The sequence below is a fragment of the Pollachius pollachius genome, assembly GCF_949987615.1.
Source record: "Pollachius pollachius genome assembly, chromosome: 1".
NCBI classification, from domain to species: domain Eukaryota; kingdom Metazoa; phylum Chordata; class Actinopteri; order Gadiformes; family Gadidae; genus Pollachius; species Pollachius pollachius.
The window spans coordinates 25,018,517-25,041,290 of NC_136934.1; positions in this window are offsets into that span (position 1 = coordinate 25,018,517).

Consider the following 22,774-nt stretch of genomic DNA (forward strand, 5'->3'; position numbering starts at 1 on the left):
GCATGAGTAACTCCTTTTCTCGAAACGGCAGGGGCAGGATGTAATGTCCACTTTCAAACACTCTAACTTTGGACCAGCTCCATAAATCTCCTGTCCTCACATGACATCTCTTCCTTCTCCTCAGATTCCTTTTCCGGGAACTCTTGGTTGTACTGCCTGAGTAGCAGGTCTTTCAGATTATCCATTGAAATGCGATTGACTGTCATTGATACTCTGTTTAATTGATACTATGTTTATCCATTGCAGATGAAGACCATTCACCACCCATCCGAGAAGTGTCTTCACTGCGTATTGTCCATTACTCTGGCTGTTAATTATCTGCCAGGGTTCCATCGCTTTAGGAACATTCATTCCTATCAACATTTCAATGTCAGCATCAATCTCTTCCTTTTGGATTCCACGGAGGTAAGGCCATTTCCTGAGTTCTGATTGGGTAAGTAGGGTTTCCTTTGAAACAGGGGTTTTAACTTGTGTGTAAACTTCAGGTCAATAAATTCAATTCCATCTAGATTGCCAACTTCCAGTCCTGTGATCTCATAACAGCTCACATTGTTTTCCTGTTCCATCGTCCGCAGCAGAATGTCAGTTTTGCGTCCGGTCACATTCAGTTGGTTCATTAGCTTCTCAGTGCAAAATGTGGCTGAGCTTCCCGGATCAAGGAAACTAAGTTTGAATGCACTTGCTTCCTTTGGCAGCATTAACTTGAACTGGAACAATAGCGAGAGCACATTCTTTACCGGCCCCAGTTGCATCATCAGCCGACACTTGTGCACTGTTTATTGATGTCCGCTTTGGTGCTGGGGAATTGCGGTTTTGCAAGGGTTACTTATCTGAGGTTCTTGTGTCAATATGTAGAAGGGTTGGATGTTTCCGCTGACATGTTTGGCAGTCTAGTTTTGTCTTGCAGTCTTTGCTCATGTGACCCTTTTTTAAGCAACTGAAGCAATATCCGTTTATTTTCAAACATTCCACCTTTTCGTTGTGTGGCTGTGATTTAAATTTGAAGCAGTCCAGTAGTGTATGCTTGCCTTCACAGAAATAGCAGACAGCTGAAGTAGCAGCATTAAAGTTGGTGTGCCCTTTAAATGCATACTGTCTGTTGTCTTGTTCTCCAGATGCTGCCACAGCTGTCACAAATGTATTTCTGCTTTTAAGTGTCCTTATTTCAGTGCTCCTGTTATTTGGGGATATTCTTGGAGCAGGAGTTGGGTCTTTAATGTCTCCAAATGCTGGGTGCAGTAAGATGTTGAACTGATTTTCAATAAATTCAACAATGTATCTGAATTTAGCACAAATCTTTCTTTTCTGAAATTCTTCATATGCTCTTGGCCGCCACCTCTCTCTAAGCTTGTAGGGAAGCTTGGATACAATGAGCTTTAAGGTGGATGTCACATCCAGTTCATCCATGTACTCCAAGTCCTGCATGGCGTTGTTTTAATAGCTGTCCAGCTTAGCGCTTTATTCAGATAAGCATTTGCAATCTTCATCTCATCACCAAAATGTTTTTCTAGTAGTTGCATTGCTTCTGGATATCCTCTTCTTGCGTCCATGTGCATACATCTACGAACAAGGTCTCTGGCCTGACCTGCTGTAAACTGTTCAAGAAAGTAGAGCCTATCCTGGGAACTACTTGTCTTGTCCTCTATAAAGTACTTGAATGCATGCATGAAAGGTTGGTATGATAGTGGATCACCTTTAAACACTGGCACTTCTCTTTTAGGCAATAGAGACAGATTTTGTTGCATTATCATGAGCTCAGTGATATCCCTTTGACTTTTTACCATTGTGCTGATGTTGTAATGAGTGATATGACTGGTTGCAGTGTTTCCCAGGTGTGGGTTTGGAGCCCTTGTTGCCACTTGAGAGCTATTATGAATGTCACCAACCGTTCTCTGTAGTGGAGTTTTAGGCATGGCACCAAATTGATTGAATTCCAAAGCAGATGTGTCTGTAAATGTTTGTTCCACATTTTCCCGTTTGCTTGTTTCCTCAAAATATTTATTCATAGCATCACCATAAGACTCTATTACATTTGGGTTTAGGAGTACTTTCATTTTTGCATCTGGCGCTGCAATTTCGGCATCCAGTTCCACTTTTTCCATTTTTGATTTGATGATAGTTTCCTGCAACTGCAATGAATGTTTTTCTTTTAATGCAGCAGATTTTGCCTCCAGAGCTGCTTTCTCAGCTGAAGCCAGCCGAGCAGCAGAAGAAGTAGTTGATGCAGTTGTTTTCCTTGAGATGTTTGATATGCTGTCCAGTGGGTCAATCTTTAACTGTGCACTCTGTTCCCTTTTCCATGTTTTAACCTCATTTGTTAAGTAGTTGAAGTTCATCACTCTTTGCTCATACCAGTCCAGAGCGTCAGTTTCTTTTTCCTCTTGTGATAACAGCTCTTGAACAGAATTGTGAACCTTATTAAACTCATCCACAGCTTGTTTGAACATATGCATAGATTTGTCAACATCATCAATATTTCCACCTTCAGTCAACAAGGCTTTTGATTCATGTAGGCCTATTCTCCTTGTGCACACTCCAAGTTTCCCTCTGCGTGTCGCAATCAGAGATTTTAGACGATGTTCCGCTTCCGCGGCCGTTTTAAGTTCAGTCATTGTCCCATTTCTTTTATTATCGTTTGATTTATTGATTTCCTTTTATTAGATCGCTTCCTTATTTATTTTGCTCCGTTCGCCTTTCCGCCACATCCGCGGGATGCACGTTAACACAGAGCATCTGTTGCCACTTTCCTTAGCGATCGCATCATAATTAATTTCAAACAGACAGTTCATAGAACGGCTTTAAACGCGGATTTCATCCGCACATCCATATTCACAAGCACTTTATTGTGCACGGCTCATCCATGGGTTTGTTTACTAATGGGTATCCAAACGAGATGCGTGCGCCCATCTTCCTTTCCTTTGTCCTCTCCAAAAGTTTGTCAGACTCGCAAAGTTTTCTGACTATGAAGTGGCGAACCCTTTGTTCGCTCTATTTGTTCCTGAGGCAGAGATAGTCCGACACACATTTCTTGGGAAGCACGCACAGAGAGTATTTAACTTTTTGTTGATTCATTTATTAAGCAATAACTCCGGTTGACTTTCCAGACAATAACGAAACATAAAAACTCCAAACAATGTAACTGTTTTTGCAGCCAAAACAGGGTTCTTAGCAGGGTGCGATTTGTGAAAAAACCAGAGGGGGGGATAATTTTGAGAAACATTTTAAAATGTTTCAAAATGAAGACGGACCCTGTGTATTTTGGTTGTTAATTATTACGATGTAATGGTGAAAATACTTTGGGTGGGGGGGATAATTTTTATCCCCACCGAGAAAAAAATAATTCAGCAGAGGGTAGGACGTGTAAACCAGAGGGGGGGATAATCCCCACCATCCCCACCGGCAAATCGCACCCTGGTTCTTAGCATTGTACACAAAATGACTTTTCAATGGAAAATAATATGTCAAATAATGCGTCCAATATTGTGTCCAATAATGCGAAATAATGCGGTCAGAAAACTGTTGGCTCCCTGCCTTCCAAACCTGAACCACAGTATTTAGCCTGCCCTATATGAGGGCCTCCAATAGGCTCCAGGTAGAGCGTGACACACCTATTTCCCCAGGTGACACAAAGGACTAATCACCACATCATTACAAAATGCATAAATATACATATGAATGAAAATTAGATTAATATTTCATACACATATGATTCATAACTCATACTTTTAGCCTTAGACTCAAAATATATTTACTTAAAAATATTCAACACAAAAGACCTCCAAATGGCTCCAACAGAGAGAGAGACAGAGACAGAGAGACAGCGACAGAGAGAGAGAGAGAGAGAGAGAGAGAGAGAGAGAGAGAGAGAGAGAGAGAGACCGAGAGACAGACAGAGAGAGAGAGGCAGAGAATGAGAGAGAGAGAGGGAAAGAGAGAAACAGAGATAGACAGAGAGACAGAGAGACAAAAGGATAGAGAGACCGATAGACAGAGAGATAGAGTCAGAGAATCAGAGAGACAGAGAGACAGAGAGGCAGAGAGACCGAGAGACAGAGAGACATAGAGACAGTGAGAAAGAGAGAGAGAAAGAGAGAGAGAGAGAGAGAGAGAGAGAGAGAGAGAGAGAGAGAGAGAGGCAGACAGAGACAGAAAGGCCGAGAGACAGAGACAGAGAGACAGAGAGACAGATCACTAACCCGGGGTCCACATAAACAGTGGTATTTTTTTAGACATCAAAAGCTGGAACAATAAAGTCGATAACAAGTTCTGTTCTGATTGGTCGTAGAAGGCAGAGAGGTCACCACATACGCACATGAAAACACACACGCCCACATGTACACGAACGCACACACACAGGTATATACAATCACAAACCCTCCATGTGAGTTTATGCACACTTAAACCACATCTAAACCAGGATGATTTGCATATTAGCCTCAAGAATGGACAACACCTGAAATACAGCTATGTCTAGTATAGGGAAATTAGTCCTAAAAGTTGATAACATAAAGAATAACAACTGCATACCAACAACCAGGGGATTTTCTAGGTTTCATGAACATCTGGGGCTTAGCCCAATGGGAAAAAAAAATGTGCGTATAGCGCGCGGCATATTTATTTGTGCGTATTTATTGTGCATGCAAATTTTTTCATAATGCTTAACCTAAATAAACAAAATACACAATTTATTATAGCTTTAAATAGCTACCAGACTGCTGTGCTGCTTATCCCCAAAAATCTAAAATTCCATTCAAGTTATTTCAGAGTAAAATAAATACAAGGTAGGTAGGTGCATGACAATGGTAGGCCTACCGTAAAACTTCAATAGCCCAGGGTTTTATTTGTTTCAATCAATGAACTTTCAAACAAAACTCTTGCTCAGCAAAGATGGTAAAATACTATAACATTTATTATTTAAACCAATATGAATATTCCTACCGTACGTAGGCCTATACACATTACCTGGCTATCGAATAATGCCTACACACACACACATACACACAAACACACACACACACACACACACACACACACACACACACACACACGCGCGCACGCGCGGTGGCAGAGTGGTTATCGGGATATTCCCAGTGGGCTGTTAACGTTTCGGGGCTGTCGGGCTGTCGGGCTGTTTACTGCGGGATAACAATATTGTGTTTATAAAAGTTCCTTGCAGCGCCGTCCAAGCCTGAGCTGTGCGCCCGCAACCTCTCACTCACTCAACAGACGTTACACTCACAAACTGTCAACATTGCAACCAAATCGATTTTGTCTAGAGGGGGGGTAACTGAGCGGCCCCTCCCGAAGTGGTACAGCCCAGGTGGGCCTTGAACTGCGATTGGTCAGAAAGACGTAACAGCTAATGAAAACATTGAACTCTCGTGCAGGCTCGAACAGAGTGACACACAAACACACACACACTTTTAAGGAGTTTTTCACCCGCTCCGTATCCTTGCTTGCCACAACAAGTTTGTGCGGTGTGCTTGTTGTTGTTTTTCCGGTGTAGATCCGGTATGGTGTTGTCGTCTTTCTAACGTGACTAGTTGCTGCTAGATAGCAGGTGAAAAAAGTACAACGTTTGCGAAGCCAAAAGAGCGTTAATTTGCACGATAAAAAAATTAACGCTGTTAAAATGTATATATATATATATATATATATGACTGGGGATAGGATAGGTTAATTCACTTGAGGTCGTAAACAGTCTGGTTATGTTTTAAAACTGTTTATTCTCTTTCAAAAATAACGTTTCTTTCAAAATAACTAACTACCAGTAGTGACTAGAATCATTTCATCACTTCTAGACTGAATTTTATTAATGCATTCCATAGTTACCTGTAAATATTCCAATAAATATTGATTTTTTTTACCGAAAAATTTTATTCTAAGCTAATTAAATAATATCCGGGGCTTTAGCCCCGAATAAAACAGCCTAGTGACGCCACTGCCAACAACCTGTTTGAGAAATGTTTGGCTAAATACCAATAATATTTAAAGTTGGCGAGCACTAACTGAACTTCCATAAGCCTAATGAGAAGGGTGTGCCTGCCTCTGCGAACACAGTCTGTGATGTCTGGATCAATCAAGGTTAGCTTCAGTCTCAATGAAGCGGGTTTCTCGTCCAGTAGTTCGCTTCGGCTGTCACTGGATAATATTTGCGGTTGTCCGAGCGAGACGTGGTGCATAAGAAGCTGTTCCTGTCTATTGAATCGTGGACTTGGACTGCTTCAATCCGTCACGTTTTAGGAAAAATCAACTGGTTTGTCTTCAACAACTGCGTGCTCGGTTGTAAGATGATATTTGAGATGCAATGGTTTCATGGATTCATTGCTAAATCACCAAATCCCACCACGTACTACTTGTTCTTGGTTCACTGTCATCCACTTCAGTTATTTACTGCACTGTTCGGAATATTCTCCTCCTGTACGCACTCATGTTAGTGTATTTCCATCGTCTTAGTATTTTGCTATTATTATGCTATTAAATAAATTGTATTACTAGGGTTAGGTTTTTTTTGGGAGATTCCTCTGCGTACCACTAAATAGCGCACAGTTGGAGAACTAATGGCTCTGGTACCACAGTTTGAGAACCAATGGTCCAGTTGAACCAAAATGAGAGCAGACGGATGTTTTGATTGCTGTGGTATCTCTTTGACAACTATAACTCTTATCATTGAACATTAAAAGTCCAGTTAATATGTAGACATGATTGTAATTCGTTCCCAAATTCTCATGCCTCATGCGGCAATACAATACAGTTCTCCACATGGGGGCAGTGATGAGGAATTATTCATCTATTATTTTATTTTTATTTATTTATTTTGAGGAAATGTATATTGTTAAACTTAAAAGCATTTCAATATTCCACCTATTTCCCCCTATTCTTCAGTATAGGACACAAGTTTGTGCACAACGAATTCCTAACTCTACAAATAAACCATATTTTATTTATTAATTTACAAGTGTCATAATGCCTCAGTGAAATATAACACATATTTGACATTTAATCTGATAGTTCTAGTATAATTTATACAATACTACTTTACTTTATTTGTCAGTAGGGCACTGAAATTAATTTTGCGTACCTGGGAAGGCCCCTCAAAACATTTTGGACATACAGGTAAACAGGTACAAATGACACATGACATGACAGTACAGCGATACACAAGCAGCACAGATGAAAGATAAGGCAAGCACAGGTGTTAACCGGAAAGACACAAGTACAGACACATGACACATGACATGGCACCGCCAACAGAGCACACAAACCACAAATGACAGGTAAGGCAGTTTAACAAGGTCATACGAGACCGATACCTATGGAATCATAAATGCTCAGGAAATGTCATCTTGGTTTGTTCAGTAATAGAATGGACTGATGTACAAATGTACTTTTATTTTTCCCTGTGAGGTTACTCAAAAAGGCAGTGCTACAGTAGAGCATAATGCTCTGAATTAGAGTCAAAAAATAGAAACTTAATTTGGCTACTGGCCCCAAACTATTTTAGCCTATGGAGAAAATAAATGCGCTGCTGTATCCTTTTACCAAGAAAATCTATGTGAGGAGTCCAAGATAGGATCTCATCTACCATGACACCTAAGTATTTATATGCAGAAACTTGATTAATTTCAACATTGTGGATTTTCACTTTGAGGAGTGGGCAGGTTGGGGGCTTACCGAAAATAATTTCCTCTGTCTTCACTGAATTAATAATAAGGGCGTTTTTGTCACACCATTCCACAAACCAATCAACGTTTCAACATAGTCAATAAGGTGGAGTCATCTGAGTATTTTAACAGAGACTGGTTTAGTACCGAGGAGGTGCAGTCTGACGTGTAGAGTGTGAACAACACAGGTCAGACAAACGTAGGGGTGCCTCACCCCTGAGGGACCCCTACGTTTGTTATCCTGGGAGATGACAGTGTATTGTTTACCTTGACCAGCTAGATCCTATTTGTGAGAAAGGAGAAGTACCAGAGTATAAGATGGAGGTTGATCTGCAGTTGAATCCTTTTTTCCAGCAGTATGTCTGGCTGAATTGTATTGAACGCCGCTGAAAAATCAAGAAAAAGAGCCCTAACATATGTTTTAGGTGTGTCCAGATGTTTGGAGACTAGGTGAACCAGAGTAGCCACTGCATCTTCTGTGCCACACCCTTGCTTATACGCAAATTGAAAAGGATCTTGGTGCTTCAATAGGGCTCTGTTAAGACACTGGACCAAATTTTTTTTCCAGAGATTTCATAATGACTGATGTGAGGGCTATTGGCCTATTATCATTGTGTTCCTTTGGGCATTGTTTTTTAGGGAGGGGCTTAATGTGTGATGTTTTCCAAGCTCCTGGGATGTAGTGTGTGTTAACTGACAGCTGGAAAATTGGTTGCCAAACAGGGGCTAATTCCCAAACAAAATAAGGTAAGGGTGCTGCTGTGGTCAGGACCTAGGGCTTTCCTGGGGTTGTTGCGTAGGAACGTGCTCCTGACATTTTCCACTGGTCTAGGTAAGGTATTAAAATAATTGAAATTGGGGATAAACATTTGTTGCTGCAATTACATATTTCTAACAGCTGGGGGAAGCAAAGATTAAATTGATCAAAGTAAGACTGCAAATGTTAAAGTAAGTGATCGTAGTAGAATTTACAATAACTCAAGAAACACACACACGCACGCACGCACGCACACACACACACACACACACACACACACACACACACACACACACACACACACAGGAAACTGCGGCAAAGATGAAGAAATATGTAGAAATGCAGTCGTTTTCTTTTTCTTATACTGGTCATTGTTCATATTGTTCTCCTTTTTTTCTAGAGGCTGTAGAAATTCTTCAACCCTTCATTTACTTTTAATAATTTATTTTCTGTAATTATTTCACCTGAAACCATGCTAGCTGTAACCGGTCTTCTGTATTAGTAAAGGCCGATTTAACTTAGGCCTACATATGTAATAAACATGGTGTAGCCTGTATAATCCATCGTAGAGCAAAGTGCACAGTTTGGAATCCCTCATATGTGACTTTGCACCTAGCAGATTTGAAGTCACCAAGACAACATCAACATATTATAATGGGCTTTCCGTTGAGATCTTCGTCTGAATATTACTGTTGTTGGCAGCAATGGGGGGGAGGGGGGTTGTTGTGGTGAAAGAAAGAATTGTGAGAGCAGAGAAAAAAAAAAATGGCCAAGCAAACAAATGCCATTGTGTCAGCGTTCAAACAAAGCACTGTTTATCCGGGACAACAAAAGGCTTTCTGCCTTCCTAAGACAATTACTGCCACCAGCGACAATAACTACTCTTCTATTGGTCCAGATTTAGGTCAGTTACCCAGAAGGGGTAATTGGCTTAGGTGGGCTGCCTCCAGTAATATCTCTCACCTCACAGCAAGGAGTTAGTGAATCCCATAAACAGTCTGTATACTCCCCACCACCTCCGTACGTCTAGCTTTGCTGGCTGTTGAGGGCCGCTTCTGTGTTGACCATGTGTTGGAACACAGTCAGAGATGAAAGACATTCCTGTGCAGCTGCTTCAGATAGCTGATTGGTTCATTGATGCAGTGGTTAACCTACTACACCTGGCTCTGCACCAATGCAGTGTGAAGTTATATTCATACTCAGTAGTCTCCCTCCTGCTGTTCTGTAAACTAAGACATGTCTGCATGTCTTAAAGGTCTACATTCTTTCCTGTTAACACAGGATGTAGAAACCATGCCGAACAAGTCACAACAATACATTTGAACAGTGCTTGAATTGGAATAAAAAAGGTGCCAGTACTCTAAATCAGCAACTGCACAGCACGAGCGCTTGTGGCTCTTTACCTAGATAAACCCTATACTAGTTGATAATTTTCAGACACATTTCTCTGTAAAAAAAATAATAATAAATAAAAAATACGCCAAACCTTATCTTCAAATTTATTTAGTTCATATTTTTGTACAGGAAAATATTATTTGTCTAAATGGATACAATGTACAGTGAGATGGCAACTGTGTTGCTTTATTGTAGCTACTTGCTTTCTGCTTGTTTGTTTGCTCTGTCTTTCAACTTGCTTGCCCTAGTCCCAGCTCTGTCGTCTCTGATTGAAGTAGCATATCTGCAAATTTGTCACAAACAATTAGAACAGAGAGAGAGAGAGAGAGAGAGAGAGAGAGAGAGAGAGAGAGGAAGAAGGGGGGAGCATATCTGCAAATTAGACACAAACAATTAGAACAGAGAGAGAGAGAGAGAGAGAGAGAGAGAGAGAGAGAGAGAAAGAGAGAGAGAGAGAGGAAGAGGGGGGGAGCATATCTGCAAATTAGACACAAACAATTATAACACAGAGAGAGAGAGAGAGAGAGAGAGAGAGAGAGAGCGAGAGAGCGAGAGAGAGAGAGAGAGAGAGAGAGAGAGAGAGAGAGAGTCTTGGAATAAAGATATCACAACTTAGATACTCACTCTTGAATTCCTCAGTCTAGTCCTCTCCATCCAGAGAGGGTGACCGGTGTTATTTTTCCATTTCTGCTCCCTGCACATAATTATAAATATTGCACATTTGGAGCTCTCTACGCACGTCAATTCACGCGGTAATATTCTGGGTAGAGAAGTCTTTATATTGTAATGACCTCGCCGGTGACATAACGATGTCCAGTCATGAGTACTTGAAGGAACTTTAATGTTACAAACCAGGTCACTGAAACCCGTAACCAACAGCAAAAATCCACACTAACAACAACCGGTTACCCTGGCAACCCCCAACCCCCAACCCGGTCCCTTCAACGTGCAAGCCCCCACCCTCCTGTTCTCCCAAGGCCCTCCCCCAGCTGACCTGATGATTCGCCCTCCACACTGATTGACAAGTAGAACATTCCAATGCATACACAGAGAACAACTGGACAACGAAATACTATGCAACACATAAATTACAAACTCTTTAAATGTCCCAGAGTCGCTACATTATGATATAATATAATTAGCTTGATCTAGCTCTCTTTATAGGTATCCACAACATGATAAAATAACTACAATATGCGTACCTAGATGCGTCATGAGGTGGCGTACGCAGATGGGTAAAAATCAGAAGTCCCGGTATTGCGTACTGGTGAGTTCCGGCCCAATTCAAGCACTGCATTTGAAAGTAAAAACACTTCTAAGCGATTGTGGTCAAGTAGATTGTATACAAGAATGATAGAGCTACATAGAAGGTAGACAGACAGACAGACAGACAGACAGACAGACAGACAGACAGACAGACAGACAGACAGACAGACAGACAGACAGACAGGCAGAGCGAGCTAGAGAGAGAGCAAGAGTGGCTGAGGAAGATAGACAGACGAACAGTCAGACAGACAGGGCGAGCTAGAGAGAGAGAGACAGAGGGCCAGATAAGGCCAAGGAGGGCGTGGGAAGAGCCCAGACGGAGGGGGGGAGAGAAAAAAACCATGGATGTGTGATGGAGACCATGTAGGCAAACACACCCACCTCTGGCCCCCCACAGCTGGTCGTTGTCACAGGGTGTTTCCCCCGCCTCACCCAACCAACCAACCCACTCATTATACTACCTGCCAGCCCCCACCCTTGTGTGCACACAGGGGTCCCTCTGTTCGCCATATCCATGGCATGCCGTTCTTCCCCTGTAGCAGCCAGGGCAGTACTCAGGTAGAACCAACAACATGGTGGTGTGTCTAAAGCTACCGGCGGAGAGAAGGGAAGGAGGATAGATCGAAACAGGTTATTCAGATCCATCAGAAGTCTTTAAAGACGGAGAGGGGGTTCAATTCACTACAATGTAATGCCATCCCCGGCGATGTTTGACGTTCAGAGCGGTTGCTCCAGCAGCCCATTCACTCCTGTATTAACCCTACTACAGCACTAATAGACGCTGTGAGCATCTTTCCTATTGTTTTTCCTTTTTCTGTGAAAATGGCGGACATACTTTTTTATTCTGTGTGGAAAATATGATATTTTAATATAGTTACGCCATTAAAAGTGTTTATGTAAACATTTTTAGAGAGAAATGTGCATTTTACTTTCATAATCTTCGCTCGGGGAATGTGAAGGATGTTTGGTTTGATAGTTGTGACTGAATATTTCAGATCTCGACAAAAATATAATAACATGGTTGCTATGATGGTTGCTATGGACACTGAAACCAGAAGCTCGCATGCCGTTAAAATCGTGGCTATAAAACCATTGTCTTTGCTGATTACGTTATTTTATGTAACCGTGTAATGATGTTATTTTATTTAACAACTTTAAAAAAACCTTTAAGCCCTGAAGGAAAGAATAATTCACCGCCGGAAGTCGGGAAGGCCCATGCAAGTGAACGGAGCGTTCCACAGCATTGAGAAGAGCCGTGTAATAAATAAATAAATCAATAAATATATTGATTTATTTTATACGGAGACCACCAGTACCACTTCCTTGAAACAACGAGAATGGTCTATTAAATTCAAGATGGGAGTATAGGGATATAGTGCCATACGTCAATATGAATTTCATTTATAGAATTTCCGAGTTGATGGTCAATGGTCAGATACAGATCTTGTTATAACGATAATTGAATAAAAGCTATGGTATACTTATAATATTATAACTAAATAATTGTATATTTATATATATAATATATATTTTAATATTTAATTAATTAAATACAATAACCGCTTTAAACATGTGACATGCCTCGTTTTTTGGCCTTTTCTTTTCAATGGGCCTGCGTCCACGTCACATGACTCTCATGGTTGCTATGGTGGTTGCCAGCCCCCTCTGCTCCTTACATGGCTCCAAACCAGCTCCAAACCACGTTGGTTAAGGGCAGCAACGGAGCTGCCTTCAAATGTGTTGTTTTTGTCGTAAACAGTGTTTGTAATAAAGCCGTTTAATTTTTTCAGTGACGGGGTAATCGAACTAGTTACTGTTTCTGTCGTTACAACGCCGTTACCGTTACTGTACGTTAAACGCGGTTCGTTACTATGAATTGATTGAATAAACTGCGTAAACCGAACGCACCCCTGGCTCCAAAGACAAACTGCTACTGAGGAGACCGGGTGGGTTAACAACGAGATAAGCGATTATGATTGGCTAAGGCAGAGTCATGTTTCATGGTAGCCAATCGGAGCCAGTGTTTTTACACACAAGCCAGGACACACGCGTCACACACACGCAAACGCACACGCCAAACAGATTCGATGAAGCAGCAGAAATGGCGAATCCGGAGCAATCCGATGAAAAGTTGGCATTTTCTGTAGTATTCGTCAGATGATCCACAGCCTTTGCAACTAAGCAAATTAAAATTCAGTTGGAAGTATATCAGGGCCTTGAATGGGCAGTTCAACCATTTAACACATCAAGACCAAGTGAAAACTGCTCAGAAAAATCCAAATTCTTTGACATATAGCAACTTTATTTTTTTTACAGTAACGCAAATAGTCACTTTCCCTGGTAACTAGTTACTTTTAATATAGAGTAATTCAGTTACTAACTCAGTTACTTTTTGGAACAAGTAGTGAGTAACTATAAGTAATTACTTTTCGTTCCCAACACTGGTCGTAAACTAGGGTCCGCTGGTTAGGAAATAGACAGATATTCCAAGGTTTCCTTCAAAAGGCACCTTGGAATATGTTTCTATTTTCCGCAGTTTGGACTTGTAATTAATAAGTTACTTTTTTAATGAAATCAAGTCGTTTTTTTAAATCGCTGTCTGGTGGCTTGTTACGTCACTCTGAGAGACACGATTTTATAGTGACACAGCCTATAACCTATTCTTGAAAGTAAAACACCAAGCTCATTGATTTTACGAGGCAGGGTTATTTGAAACAATTAATTAAATATGTGTGAGAGGTCATTCCTCCTCCTGAGTGTGCTTCCTATTTATGTCTAGTGTACACCCCTACTGTCCACAAGCACCCCCCCCCCCTCCCCATATGGATATGGAGGATTGTTGCCAGGTCCGAGTGGTGGTGGTGTCATATATATATATATGCAAGAGGGCATTCAAATATACTACAATGATCAATTAGGAGGCTGAAGCCCTAAAGGAAGTGATGCAATAGGTGACTGAGTCGAGGACAATAACAAGTAAGCTATAGACCTGGGGCCTCTTTTATACCAAAGGGGATCTCAAAGGACGCATATCATTATCAACCTGGGGGTTCCAGCCCTACAAGAAATGACTCAGCAAGTGCTCCATCTCGTTGCACCTCACCCAGCGGCTGGCTTGCAAGAATTTCGCCTGAAGTTCTTCCCAGACCTACACCCTAGCCCCCCCACCTTATCTGAGAATCAGGCCTCACTTTAATAATGGGGTCCTGAGAATGACATATCCGAGATTTGGAGGGGGGGCGGGGGGCGGGCTATTTCCCAGAGACCCACATTTTTCACAGAGTAATCCTAAAATGCACCCTGGTTGAAGGTCTAATGGACAAGTTTCTATCATTTGTCAACTAATTTAGATTAATTTCTAGCAATTTGTTGCCAATGCGTTTCAATGGAGCATTTGATGATGCTGTGTGAGCCTTTCCTGTAGGGCTGGGCCCCGAAGTTGATAATCGTATGTGTCCTTTGAGACCCCCTTTGATATAAAAGAGACCCCAGGTCTATAGCTTACTTGTTAATGTCCTCGACTCAGTCACCTATTGCTTCACTTCTTTTAGGGCTACGGCCTCCTAATTGATCATTGTATTATATTTGAATGCCCTCTTTCATATATATGACACCACCACCACTGGGACCTGGCAACTAGGGATGCATCGATTGTGAAATTCTGGGCCAATACGATGTTTAAAATAACAATTTGGCCGATAGCCAATGCCGATGTTTTTTTGTTGTTATTTATTCCTCCTTTTGTGCCAGGGAAACAAACCCTACACCCACACACGGACACAGACACGCACCTCGTATACACGCACACACAATGACACAGGGAGAGGCTTTTATGGTTTGTATGAAATCAATCTGTTTATTTCAACAACTGTGCCATCAACATTCAACATCAAAATGATTTCAACGTGGGCTTAGGCAGATAGGCCTACATGCGCCGAAAACAGATCGCTATTTATTTGACTGAAAACAGCCTGCATGACGGTGAACTAGACATGTCTTTAGCATATGGAAACTGTGGCCAAAAAAAAAAACTTCACACGGTGTGTCTTTTTACAAATTATTTGTTACCAGCATTCGTAGTGTTGATCACCTGAGAAATAGTCCGCCAAAGACGTTGACGTCGCTTAGCAACCGAGGACGCTTGCAGAGTGATACGACAGAAAAAAAAAAAACGCCCGCGTGCACGTGTGGTTTGTTTAAAAATAAAAGTGAAAGACAATGTCGGTCGTGTGGGAGTATTTCAATGTCTTGGAGAAAGATCAGCAATATGCATATGTTTGTAAGACATGTTCCAGTGACATTTCAAGAGGCGGACGCATTAAACATGTAAACATCGGCCACTGCCATCGGTGAATTTCATCTTATTTTCCGATAGGCCGATGGCAGTCAAACACGTGAATATTGGCCGTTACCGATGTTCGTCCGATACATCGGACATGGCACATGTTTAAAGCCGTTATTGTATTTAATTAATAAAATATTAAAATATTTATTATATATATATATATAAATATACAATTATTTAGTTAAAATATCATAAGTAGATCCTACCTTTTATTCAATTATCGTTTTACAAGATCTGTTTCTGACCATTGACCATCCTCTTGGAAATTCTATGAATGAAATTCATATTGACGGTATGGCCATATTGACGGTATTTGGCCCATTCTCGCACACCCATCTTGAATTTAATAGACCATTCTCGTTGCTTCGAGGAAGTCTGGTGGCCTCCGTATATAATATATAAATTAATAAATAAATGTATTTATTTATTTATTACACGGCTCTTTTCAATGCTGTTGAACGCTCCATTCACTTGCATGGGCCTTCCCGACTTATGGCGGTGAATTATTTTTTTCCTTCAGGGCTTAAAGTTTTTTTAAAGTTGTTAAATAAAATAACATCCTTACACGGTTGCATAAAATAACATAATCAGCAAAGACAATGGTTTTATAGCAATGATTTAAACGGCATGCGAGCTGCTGGTTTCAGCGTCCATAGCAACCATCATAGCAACCATGTTATTATATTTCTGTCGAGGCCTGAAATATTCTTTGTCATAACTATCAAACCAAACATCCTTCACATTCACCGAGCGAAGATTATGAACGTATAATGCAAATTTCTCGCTAAAAATGTTTACATAAACACCATTTTCACAGAAAAAGATCCTAAGAAGTATCCAATTGGAAAGATACTCAAAGCGTCTATTAGAGCCGTAGTCGGGTTAATACAGGAGCGAATGGGCTGCTGGAGCACCCGCTCTAAATGTCAAACATCGCCGGGGATGGCATTACATTGTAGTGAATTGGACCCCCTCTCCGTCTGCAGACGACACCGAAGGGTACCTTTCCCGTCAGCGACCGACGCCAAAGGGTACCTTTCCCGTCAGTGACCGACTCTGAAGTGCCTTTGCCAACAATCGGTATTTGACGTTCTCGGAGTGAGACTGTGTTGTTCTTGCAGTGTGCTTTTTATTATAACTAAACTATACTCTACTGAATCATTACATTATTACTACAGTATAAGACATTATTTAAAAGAAGGAAAAGGGTATTTACATTTAGTATTTTACCAGATGCTTTTATTCAAGAAACAATCCTTAAGCATATAAATGCAACGCAGCAATGGAATAAATGCAGCGCTGCAGTCACCATGGATAGAGGGGAGCCATCCCATTCAGAAACAAGAAACACAATAAACTTTTAAGTGAGGGCTACGATTCCCTGCTGAACACACACATAATGTGAATATAATGCAGTGTGTTTTGTTTATTTTCTGATGCATAACACCTAAACTGATGAAGCTCTGTGGGAAAAAAATGGTCCCTAACTTTGAAAAGAGATCACAGTTGCATTTTTCCTGAAGGAATACGTGGTTTGTTAACGCCCTGGAGTTTATCCTGCAGGCGGTAGAGAAGAGTTTTAACAGCACTCTGTGTTCAGCCCTCCTCCTTATGCCATCACAGCATACCGCCCAGATACACACACACACACACACCCACACACACACACACACACACACACACACACACACACCATAGTGACTAGGGTGTGTGTGTGTTAGTGTGTGTGTGTGTGTGTGTGCGTGTGTGTGTGTGCCTGGGCGGTGGCTGAATAGTCTTGTAGATTTAGTTTGATTTAGTTTAGAGGGTGTCATCATCTCTGTGTCTCTATCTTCACCAAAGCAACATTTCATATTGTATTGGTTCAATAAAGAGTTGTTAATGTTTCCTTGACCGCTCAGGGTCAGGTTTGCAGATCTGAAATGATAATGTTTTTTTTGTTCATACAGGAAGATTGTACCAGTACAAAGTGTAAGTGTAGCTGATAAACAACTACTACTTATTTTATTACTCCTACTAATGCTGCTACTATACTAGTGCAACTACAACTACTGCAACTACTACTACGACTAATATACTACCGCTATTATTTCTACTGCTACTGTACTACTACTACTATTACTACTACGGCTGCTACAACAACTACTAATTCCCTAACTACTACTACTGCTACTACTAACGCCTACTACTACTACTTCTACTGCTACTATACTACAACTACTACTACTGCTACTACTACTAATATTACTACTCCTACTACTAACTACTACTATTCCTGCTACTACCACTACTACTACTAGTACTACTACTACTACTACTACCACTACTACTAATACTACTACTACTACTACGACTGCTACTACTGATATTATTACTACTTGTATTACTACTACTACTACTACTGCTACTACTACAACTACTACTACTGCAACTACTAACTCCTACTACTATTCCTGCTACTACTACTACTATAACTACTACTACTACACAACTTCTACTACTACGGAAACTGCTGATACTACTGATATCATTACCATTACCAGTACTACTACTACTGCTACTAATACTACTACCACCACTACTACTACTACTACTACTCCTTCTACTGCTGCTACAATTCCTGCTACTACTTCTACTACTACTACTACTGCAACAACTACTGCTGCTGCCACAATAAAGCAATACAAGGGACACACATACAAGTCAGAGTAATACTGAATCTGAGGTGCAGCAGTGTTGTGGATACTACGGAAGGCTATGGTGTAGCATACTATTAACTGTGAGGAAATACTCTCAGCTCAATGTGCAGAGCTCAGCACTCTCCTATTCTATCTCCTTCTATCTCTCTTTTCAGAACAAGAAGCAGCATTTGAATATAACGGCAACTTCCTTCACAGGTACACACTTCTGTCTAAACAGTCAAGACTCTGGCTTTCACACTGGACGCCTAGACCAGGGGTCTCAGTTGCCTCTAGAGTAGAATCAAACGCGGCTCTATCAGTGTTAACCTACACATTGTGAGTGTTATTCCCTTTCCAAATATTTATTCACCATAATCTACAATATATCGTCAATTATAAAATGCAGAAAACAGATGTTGACAATGTACTATGGTTTTCAGCCTAAATGTCTAATTTGAAATGAATAAATTTCTTCCCCCAAGAGGATTGAAGGATAAGTCATCTCTTCTTTAGTATCAATTTAAAATCCTTTACTTTAGTCTGCCTTTGCCAGCTCACCACGTTGCCAGAGCCCTGGCCTGGTAGGAGTCCCTCCGACCGGATACCGTGACATTGGCATTCACATCCAACTAGTCAAACACAAATCATCATACGTCACCACCTTCATTATCCTCCCTCACGTCAACAGTCTGAAAACAGGATAAACATGTTCTGTCTCATATTTGGATTGGGATTGTCATTTAATTTTCTGCTCATGCTAATACGTGCTATTCCCATTCAAATATTGAATTGTCCTATATTTCGTAATTATTTTGTTTGAACAAGACATGAATGTTTATTTTACTTTATCATACTAACATTTACACACACAAGGACCATAGTTAACCTCATACTTTTGAGTCATTATTTTGGTACTTTTTGATCACCTAGTAGAGGGATCCACAAACATCCTATTCCTTCCTCTCATAGGGTACACAGAGAGATGGCCCTGCCAGCTAGCTGTCAGTTGTTGATGGGTGGCCGCCCCAACCGGCTCCTATAGCTATGTCAACACATCAGTGTTTGCTGTGCACTCCTGTAGTAAGATACCGGGGCTAAGGTGACAGACCGCAGCAAGGCAAGGACAGAAGAAATAAAGAGAACATGACCTTTTATATGTAAGAGAAGGTGGATCTGCTAGGGGAGGCGACAGCCTAAGTAGCCTACTGTTGTGAGCTAGAAGAGGGGGCAGATGGGGACAGGTCAGAGTGTGATCCATCATCTAAGTGCCCGGGATATTGAAAGCATGTATTCATGTCATTAATCATCATGATTATGTATCCTCTATTGAGAAGCACGAAGCTGGGTGGAAGGCCAAACCATGTTAGTGTTTCTACAGTAAACAATCACTTGTTTGCTCTTTGATTTAAAGGAGACATATTATGGTGTTTTCCCAACAAGTAAACATAGTATTTGAGTTCCAGAAAACATGTTTTTGAAGCTGTTTGCTAGAAATAGCTTTTAGGGAAAATAATCTTGCCTATCGCTATTCCCCTCTGTTTCAGTTCCTTCAGAATGCGCTGTTTCTGGTGTCTGTAGCTTTAATACAAATGAGCTGCTGCCCATTGCCCAATGAGCTCGCAGACTGAACCACAGCATGGAGGAGAAGGGATTGTTGCCATTTGCAGACTCCTGGAGCTCTATATCTATATAATATAATATAATATAATAATAATAATAATATTATTATATATGGGTATTTATATAATATTATATCTAATATCACGGCCCAAAGCTATGTGTGCCTTGGATGATATTATGAATCATAAAGGCTGTGTCTGACGTCTCTGGCACTTCCACAACAAGTAAAGACTCGTAGTGGGGGATCTCTCGGCCATGATTGAGAGGAATTGGGGGAAGGGAACTTTGGCCTTGACTCTCTGAAGTCCATGAACCACGACATGGAGTAGAAAGGGATTGTACTCCGGGAGCTGAGCTGCCGGACTTGCCGCCGAGACCTACCCCCGCCAGACCTGCGAGTTTCGGCGGCAGTTCAGCTCCCGGAGTACACCCGCCGGAGCAGCCGGAAAGCTTTGGCCACAGTTCAGCTCCCGGAGTACACCGCCGGAGCTGCCGGACTGCCGCCGAAGCGTCGGCGGCGGCCGGACGGTTTCAGGCCGATTCATACTAGGGATGTTAACCGATGACCGTTTGACCGATGGTTGACCGTATCAACGTTAACCAATCAAAATTTTCGCTTGTCGGTTAAAAACAAACAAAATAAAAGATGATCAGATGAGGTGACTTATTGGAAGTTGGACGGACACCGCGTCTCTAGCCCACTGTTTAAGTTCTCCTCAAGTCTTAATTATTCTCTCATGCGTGCGGCGGAGAATATGATCTCTAAATGATTATGGACAGAAGACTAAACGCTATAAGACTACAGTTAGCCATCTTTTTCCCAGATCTTTTTGTGTGAAGTGAAAAAAATTATCCCTCACCCCCAATTTTTCTATCTCCTCCAAACTAAACAAGTGGCGTCTCTTCGGAGCTGTCACTTTATTAAATGAGTAGCGGCAATGTTGCAAATGAGCTCGTACCGCTGCCCTCTTCCAAATGGCCCCTGGTGAATCCCGCGCAGGGTCTCAACCAGATCCGCGCCATCTCAGACCATTGTGGGCGTTCGCGCCGCTCTCTACACATGGTCAACTTGCAGTAAGCATGCCCTACTGCAAGTTGACCATGTGTATGTGAATGGTTGGACTTCTGACTCTATTCTGCCCCCTCGATTTCCGTTGGTATTGCGCCGTTTCTCCCGGAGTAGCCTACTCCGGATTCGTAAACTCAGAGGCGACGGACCCACTGTCGGACGAAACGACCTCCGGGACCGGACGAAAGGGTTCCTGTCCGTATTTACCGTAGGGTGTGAATGGACCTTTCGAAGCCAGCCAGACTACAGCCAGACTACTCCGGGAGTACAATCCCTTTCTCCTCCATGTCTCCTCCTCCGGACTGCCACCGAAGGGATTATACTCCCGGAGCTTAGCTGCAGGGCTAGCGCCGAGTTCCCCCTGCCGGAGCTGCTCGACCGCTGGTCCACAAAATCTTAGCTATGCTCTTATTGGAGGGGAGTGGGGAAGTGGGAGGTACTATTCAGCTGTGCCCCCTTCCTACGTAGGAGGTGGCGCCGAAACGGGCTCGCTTGTTTGGTAACTGTAGGCGGGGTACTTTCAGAAATGCATATTAGGGTTGGATTTAGTGATTCGTTTCCATCATTCAGTTCGTGTCATTCAGTTCGCTAAGAGGAGTCGTTCGCGAATCGTTCATTTGTTCGTTCAGTCGAGTTTCCGGTAGCGGTGAATCGAATCATGCACGGTTCTCTGAGTCAGTCAGACTCAGCCCCTCCCTTGCTCGTTCGTTCAGTCGAGTTTCCGGTAGCGGTGAATCGAATCATGAAATGCACGGTTCTCAGACTCAGCGCCTCCCTCGTTCTCATTCTCAAACGTCAACATTACAACTTTAACCAAAAGCAGCGGGATGGGGGTGTAGTTGATTATTGGATGTTTAACATATCAGCAAGATAATAGACTTGATTTAGCAATGATGGTGGGGGTCCCGGGTGTTTAAGGCTCTGATAAACAGAACCCTGTGCAGCCCAAGACTAAATCTAGCTGCCAAAATTAACACTGCCTTCAAAACGAGAGCTGGTTAATTGTGAAAAATGCATTAAACTGTTATCAGAAAACGCGGTTATATACTATAGACCCTATAGTATCTGTGGTATAAAGGCTGGTACGAATTTCTAATTACAAATATGTACACTTATAGACCGTTGCGATTCCCATTGAAACGAATGGCGCAGTGACTAGTCTTCACAACGAGAGCTGGGAGGTTGTAAAAAATGAATTAAACTGTAATCAGAAAACGCAGTTATATGCTATAGACCCTAGAGTATCTGTGGTACAAAGGCTGGGACGAATTTCAAATGATAAATATGTACACTTAATGTTGAAAGTATACCGTCGCGATTCCCATTGAAACGAATGGCGCGGATCAGACAACGCGGTTATATGCTGTTGTAATGACCTCCCCGGTGACATTACGATGTCCAGTCATGAGTACTTAAAGGAACTTTAATGTAACAAACCAAGTAACTGAAAACCCGTAAACAACGGAAGAAATCCACACTAACAACCGGTTACCCAGGCAACCCCCCAACCCGGTCCCTTCAACGTGCAAACCCCCACCATCCTGTTCTCCCAAGGCCCTCCCCCAGCTGACCTGATGATTCGCCCCCCACACTGATTGACAAGAAGGACATCCCAATGCATGCACATAGAACAACTGGCATAACGGGCAACGAAATACAATGCAACACATAACATACAAACTCTTGTCCCAGGGTCGCTACACTATAGACCCTAGAGTATCTGGTATAAAGGCTGAGACGAATTTCAAATGATAAATATGTACACTTTATGTTGAGAGTATACCGTCGCGATTCCTATTGAAACGATCAGTCCTAGAACAGGATACGATTGGCTGGCTCTCGTGAGTCGTGAAGTCTCTCAGTCGGTCCCTCCTCACCACTCACACAGTGAGTGAACGAACTGTCAGCGAGTCAGCGACTAGTGGGTCTGGGAGGAGTGAGTCTGAGAACGAACGAGACGAACAAGAGAGAGGATCC